General features: G+C 36.2%; 1 long non-coding RNA gene across 1 annotated transcript; it reads left to right on the top strand.

The window, feature by feature from the left end:
• The first annotated feature begins 1,410 nt into the window (after positions 1–1,410).
• Positions 1,411–5,721, top strand: LOC122824494. Its single transcript, XR_006369514.1, has 3 exons — positions 1,411–1,479; positions 1,664–1,714; positions 5,365–5,721. It is a non-coding gene; the product is annotated as an uncharacterized LOC122824494 (long non-coding RNA).
• Positions 5,722–6,209: the final 488 nt, after the last annotated feature.

Here is a 6,209-nt window from a genome sequence, read left to right as displayed (position 1 = left end):
TAAAAGTCAGCTCCAACAGTGCGAATAATGTTGGAAATATATACAATATAACCATAAATATGTTGATATTTACATTATTTACAATACCAATCAGTTAGTTTTAAATATACATACAGATATAACCTCTATATAATTAGTGCATGTGGGCGTTCAGGGTGTTAATTGCTTTTTGGGAAGAAGCTGTTTTTGAGTCTCCATCCAGATGGAACACTAATTTTTGCACAATAACAGTCGACGCTTTCAATTTGAAATATGAGGTAATGCAGAAACAACCAGAGGAAATAAAGATGGAAAATGAAGGATGAGGAAAGATTTATCCAAAAATGTTGGAAAGAAGAACATACCTGCAAAGAACTTGACTTTCTAACTATGTTTACGGCAAGCATCAGGGTCAAAATATCTCAATATATACGGTTTGTTGCCACAATTTAAAGATGCGTTGCCATTACTTTAAACATACAGTCATTAGCTTCCTATTTGTTTTAATTTTAGCTCCAGCTAACAGTGTTAGCTTTAATTAATATTTCTACAGATATTGCTTGTATAACTGCACATGAATCAATCCATAATAGCAAGACATACAATTTTTCAAGTACTTATGAGTTTTTATATAACTTTGGGTAATAGGGTTTCTGGATGACTACAGAACCAAACAGGTTTTAGACAGAAGGAAGCATAGAAAGGCTAAAGAGGAGCAAAGTTACTTGGTGAATCTGCAAAACCTCCATCTGTACATACCCTTCTCTTTTGCCTTTTTAGCAGTTTTTTCTAAATGTGTTTTATTTTTCAGGTTGTTGCTGCTGTTGAGTGACAGCATGAACATTTACTGCACTGTTGGCGTCAGCTTTGAGCTTTTTTCCTACTGTTTTCATCACACCACCTCGCTCATCACATCTACGCTGTTTCCTCCCAACCTACAGACTTTCCATACACACACGTTGGGACGGACAAACCTGCAAACCCAAAGACAAAGGCAATCGATATGTTCGCCTGTTTGGATTATGATGCTTTCAGGATATTTTGCAGAAAACAGTCGCCTGAATAATAAATAAATTTGTTTGTGCCTTAACATTGGCTGACCTGATTCTGCCTCATCCTCTCAGTATTGCTGGGTTTCAGACACGTGACCTGGATAACACGTAAAATTCAGATGGAGGGCGGAAGTGAATTTCACCGGTTCAAAACAAAGCAAAATTGATCACAATGCCCTAATAGGCTGGAACAGACAAGGTACCTCCAAAAAAATACACGTATGTTTAGGATATGATCCGTATTATCTCGGTAATAAAGACTTCTCTTATAATATTGAGGATTTACCCGCATTGAGGTGATCCACATAACTACCTCTCAGGTGCTACAGAGGTCATATTATACGAGCCAGAAGAAAGTTTTCAAAAGCCTGGAGAATACAATCATTTAGTTTCAAGTTGGCTCAAGCATTCAGGATCAAAAGAGTGGCTGTTGACTTGTTTTAGCCGGGTGAGTGGTGAATTGTGCTATTTTAAGTAATTAGTCTACCGCTAACAACGAACTAACCCATGTTATTTCTATGAGCTTGGATCTGCTGGTAAATAATTAATTTAGCTTATATAAACCTAAATTTATGCTGGAGTTATATGTCAATGTTGAATCATTATAAAACGCTGGACGCTCTGATCTACAGAAACCCACATGTGTCTGGACATGAAGCAGCTCACTGTGACTGTGTGGCTGGGTAGGTTATATTTAATTTATGTAGCTTTTGGTTTTTTTTGTTTTTGTTTTTACCATGAAAGTCCCACTAAATAAATATTATCTTTTCTCTCCGTGACTCGGCACTGAGCTAGCTGCTAACAAGATTAGCACTCTGAGGACAACCACGCTACGGGATAAAAATAATATATCTTACCTTACATATGAATGCTTCGCTTTCTAAGTAACTGTCCAATAAAATATTTGAAAATACAATTTAAACTATGGATCATTACCTGTTAGAAAGTGACGCTGCAAACTCTGGCGTTGTTAGTTTCCGCACCTCCTGTTTTTAGCTGTAGATTGTTGATCCACTTTTCTCCTCTTTTTTCGGTAAGTTTTTTAAAATTAACTCCCTTGTGACCAACTACCTTCGAAACACGAAAATAACGTTTATCTTTCTCTCTATTAGAACGGTTGGAAAAACCGTACAGGACACAGACTTTAGACATTTTGATGCTGGATCAACAGAAATAAATGGGTTGCGTTTACTTCCGGGCCTCCATACTTCATCTTTAACCCAGTAATAAGGCAGTTTTTCTCAAACTGTGGTCTGTGGGCGCCCCCTAGGGGTATGAAAGGTACTGCGTTTAAAAAAACCGTTTATTTGTCATGACCTCGGCTCAAAGTGTAGCACTACAGCTAGCTTACCAAAGGATTGTGTTTAAAATAATAATGGATAAATGGCTTAAATAAATGGCACAAAATGCTTGTTTTATTGTGGCCAGTCACATTTACATAACAGAGCAACCTTTAACATTAGGCAGAACAAAGTGAGTTAAGAGCCTAATATTTTAATTTCAGGTTGTATGTATTAAGATGTTGTCTTATTGTGGGGCAGTTTTAAGTTAGGTGGTCTGTGAGGGTTTGTTAAACGGGGTAACTGATCCTCGGCCTGTAAACGCCTGAGTATGTGAAGAGTGTGCAACTGAATGTTGCATCAGTTTTAAATAAGAGAAATATATTTAGATGTATTTCTGCTGGTATCTCTAAATCTGATTATCATATTTTAAGACTCTTGAGTTCACAGATGATTCTATTAAAATGACATTTGGTTTAGTTACATTATAGATTCTCTGCAAGCTTTGCTAACTTAAGTCATTTAAAACGTGACAGTTTGATTAGTTGAATAAATCGTTCTTCGTTTTTTTTTTTTTTTTTTTTTTAACATATATTCATACTTTTCTTACTATCAATTTTTAATTTTAAGCGTTAGTAAAATTGCCACTGGCATTAGCGATCCTTATAAACTACCTAAAGCTGCATAGTTGGTAAAACTGAAGTTTGACTGTAGATAAAGACGTGTTGCTATCTGAGCATCAGCGTGAATCTCACGGTATCAAAGACTGGCACACAGCCTGTGATTGTGCAACCGGTTCTTTTTATGCATTTACACGTAGAAGTTACTTTTTCATTCCCCTCGTCTATTTTCTTACTTTAACACAATGCAAATATGATGCTGTTATGAAACTTGTGTCATAATCTTTAGATTTCAGTTCATGGGTAAGAGATGCCACTAATGTTTAGCATTTTATGCATTTGTGTCACTTTTAAGATATTTATTTTGATATCCTTTACTTTGCTCTTGTCCAAACTCATGATTTTTTAATGCTTACATTTATCAGTATTTTTTTTCTGTAATGTATTTAAGCAGAAATACAATGTACTAATTTATTCAACCCCTTTCCTCAGCAGGAATCTTGACCACATCCAGGAGCAAATGCTCAAGTTAAACTTACAGACTTTATTTCTCATTTCTGCTGAACATGTATTAACTGATCTGACTCATTTAAATTTCTCTTTATTACAAACTGAGGCATGATGGGTGTGGCGGCGCCGCTTCCTCTGAATAATGGAGTCAGTCCAGCTAAAAGACGCCAACAGTTGCTGATTAATTGGCACATGACCGTTTGATGCGTCCAAAGTGAAAACTCACTGAAGCTTCTTCCTCTTTCTCAGCAGATTTAAGTTAAAGTCACAACACATGAAGTGTGGGAAGGAAGTCATCGAGGGGTTTCAAGGAAATGTCGTCTTTCCTGTTAAATGAATACATGACACCAATTTTCCATTGTCAGCTTTTCAAAAATATCAGAAGACTTTCTGTAGTTACAGTTAAAGCAAAAAATAAAATTCAGTTGGTGGAGGGAAACTCTTTTCAGAAGAATAAAGTTTAGCTCAATAAAGAAATTTAATGTTAAACCAGAATAAAACATGCAAGTACAAAAAGCAGTTTCTAAGTCATTTTATATATTACAGTAAAAGAAAATCTGAGGAAGAAGCAAAATGATGAATTGAACATTTTTTGGTTTAAAGTTTTTGTAAAAATCATTCATCAGTTACTGCTTATGTTTTCCAGCAGCCATTGTACCTCACATACAGCGGTAAAACCAGCTGACCTAATGCGCTGCAGCTTAGCTTTAGTTGCTAGGTAACGGTGACGTGTAACTCAACCATTGGCAGCTTTTTGAAAAGGCTCATTTTCCAGACACCAAAAAACATCTGGATGGTTTTATTGAGACCCAAACGGAATTATCAAAATGTGCAAAAAGTTAATTTTGCATAATAGATCTGCTGTTTGACAACATGAAATAGACTTAATGATCTCCAAAGCAAATGGCTTTACTGAAATATTTCATACCTAATAAATAAGATGTAAAACAGATAGTTTATTTCAGTGGCAGCCATTGGCATCACAAACGGTTATGTTTACTGGGGAATTACTTTATTGTAGTTTTATCTGACATTAAAAATAGTTTGATGATCTGAAACATTTCAGATGGATGAGTTAGAGGTCAAATAGTCGCACAGCGCTGCTGCTTTCACCTTTGAAAGGTTGTAGTTCTGTGAGTTTTGTCTCGGTTACGGTTTCTGTTCATGTCTCTGGGTATTCTTGGTATTGTTCGGTGTAACGCTGCTGTCTGTTGCTTGTTGCTCAACACATTTCCTGCATTCAGTTTTTTTTTCTCTTTTTCAAATGTTATCCTTTTTGTAAATTTGAAAATGGTTTATATTCACCTTTTAGCCCAGGATTTGGTTCTGCATTCATTTATTTTAAAAGAGAAACCAAAACAAACGATTTTATGTCACTGCAGTTCAGAATCTGAATCAGTTTTATTTGCTTGTTGCACAAATTCAAACATTAAGCAGGTCAGTTTACTGATATATCACATCAAAACCACAGATGTTGACCAAAGTGTCGAATAATTCAATAAAGTGAAGCAAGAAAACAACAATAAGAACAAATAGATACTTAAATGTAAGGTTAAAACAAAATACTTATATACTATATAAACTTTCATAATAAAAGTTTCTGAAACTGCCTGAATCAAACAGAATAAAAATGGGTCTCAACAGTCCAGCATAAATATGTAAACTTCAGAGGAAATAAAACTGAAATATTTTGTGTTCTTCTATGTTTATAAACGTGTTTTAATGTGAGGTTAGAAAAGTTCAAACATGTTTTTAGGTTTTATTCGATTAGCTGGCTGACTGTAGCGCAGACCTGAAGGTAAAAGTCTGAACAGTTTGTGTCCAGAATGTGTGTGGTCTGCTGCGAAACCCCTTGAGGGTTTTTATTCTTTTGCTTTCCCTAATGCAGCTTTTTATCCATTTTTCCATCCATATTTCCTGCAGAATATCTTCCTGTCGTTGATGTTTTTCTTCACCTGTGTGCAGATGCACCACAACCACCTGCTGCAAAGGCTCTGCAGCCTCTACACTGATGATAGCGGGATTTGACTAGGCCGTCCTCAGGAAGAGAGCTCCTGGTGCTCTTTGGAATATTTTTATTGTAACTGAGCCCCTGGGCCTAAACGTGACGGCGGCTGCATGCAGGGCTGATGCGACGTCGGCCCTTCAGCCGGTCCTACACTCACAAATTCAGGTTACAGCAGACAGACGAGTTCCTCGTTCCAACGAGTTTTTATTTTCATTTTTAAACAGTTTCATTTCTAAACACTTAAAAACATGACATCATTTCCAGAAGCACCAGTTTTCAGTGTATTTTGGAATTATGAGTCATTCCAGTCATTTCCCACTAACCCAGTGTTTTTTATAACTTTAATAAATGTTCTGAATCAACGTTTTTATTATTCTTTTTTTAATTCTAGTATTCACTTTGAAACTGAAAGAGAAGAGTGGTTACCACAAGCAGTTCCTCTGATCTACAGCTCCCACGCTGCATCAATGAAACGCCGAGCTCGGCTAAAAGATGCAAAACCAAACCTGAAGTCACCAAATTATGATCATGACTGAAAACAAAAAAAAACAAGCATTTGAAGATCTTTGGTCTCAAGATGAAGGTCGGAGCAACAAAACAGAAACTTTTATCTTCACCTGAGACAAAAGTCTTTCAGATTCGCAGAACTTCGGGTTTATTGGATTCAAAATTTGTGACATTATTGACCCTGGTTTAGCCCAGAACCCGTCCTTCAGTTAATCAAGCTTGTCATTTCTGTTGCATCAGCTTTCTGCATGTG

This window comes from Gambusia affinis, linkage group LG21 (genome assembly GCF_019740435.1).
Source record: "Gambusia affinis linkage group LG21, SWU_Gaff_1.0, whole genome shotgun sequence".
Lineage (NCBI taxonomy): Eukaryota > Metazoa > Chordata > Actinopteri > Cyprinodontiformes > Poeciliidae > Gambusia > Gambusia affinis.
The sequence above is the reverse complement of the archived record's forward strand: the minus strand, read 5'-3'. Positions and strand labels throughout refer to the sequence as shown.